The sequence below is a fragment of the Vespula pensylvanica genome, chromosome 14 (assembly GCF_014466175.1).
Source record: "Vespula pensylvanica isolate Volc-1 chromosome 14, ASM1446617v1, whole genome shotgun sequence".
NCBI lineage: Eukaryota > Metazoa > Arthropoda > Insecta > Hymenoptera > Vespidae > Vespula > Vespula pensylvanica.
In genome coordinates, this window is record NC_057698.1 from 3,556,676 (window position 1) to 3,557,887 (window position 1,212).

The following is a 1,212-nucleotide window of genomic DNA, read 5'->3' on the forward strand; positions in this document are numbered from 1 at the left end:
ATAATGAAACTCAGCGACTTAAAAAGATATCTTGGAAGAAAACGCATCGCGCAAATTAATCATATTCTACCAACGTTATTATTACTTGAGATCTCTTCGTAAAAAGGAAAAAAAGAGAAGGTAACAAAAAAAAATAAATAAACAAAAAAAAAGCAAGAAAAAAGAAAAGAGGAAAAAGAGGAAGGAAAAGAAGAAAAGAAATAGCGTTTTCATAAGAAAGGTCAACGTTGGCAATCTCTTCTTTGGTACTACTAACGTCGTTTCAACGAAAAGTGACTCGAAGAGGATCCTTCGTGGATTCTTCGTCGACACAATATCGTAGTGGAAAACGTAGAATGGAAGATTCGCGAGTACGAAGAGAAGTACGAGAGGAACGAGAATAAGAGAAGAGCATTCGAGAAGGATGTAACGCGAAACCGTCTACCGACTACGGCTCATAAAACCGCGCGTTTTATGCTGATGGCCTGCTGATGGTCTCGGGGACATTGTCACGAACGAGTCAAAGAAGAAAAGAAAAGAAAAGAAAAGAAAAGAAAAAAAAAAGAAAAGAGAAGAAAAGAAAAGGGATGGGAAGGGATGAGAATGGAAAGAAGGGGAAGGAGAAGGGAAAAAAAAGAAAGGAAAGGAAAGGAGGCCAACCGAGACGAAGAAGAAAGGACGAGGTAGTAAGATGGAATGCGAGCTTAAGCACGAAAAGAGAAGAATTAAAATGGGCATACGGGTATCTTCTTCTTATTTTTATTCTTATTCTTATTCTTATTCTTATTCTTCTTTCTCTACTACTAGTTTTTCTTCGATCGATTCCTCCTCTTCGGCTCCATACTTTTTCGAATGACTTTGGCACTGGAGCCAAATGTTAAGAAGCGCCAGGTGTTATCTATTCGTTAAGTATTCGAGAAGATATTTTCAAAGAAAAAAATTATTCGATATATTATATCGTGCGATAAGTTCATTTTAATTTATTTATCCAATGTCCACCTCGAGAGAGTATATATATATATATATATATATATATATTTTTATTTTCATTGGGTACTTGTTTCGAAGTAATCGTAATTTTGAAAAAATAAAATCGTCGTTTCGTGGAACAAACTTTCTTGTTTGAAAAGTTTGAATAAAATTCTTCTTCCCGTTTTCCTCTCCTCTTTTCTTTTGTTTCGTTTTTTCTTTTCCTTTTTATTTTTATTTATTTATTTTTATTTCTTTTTTTTT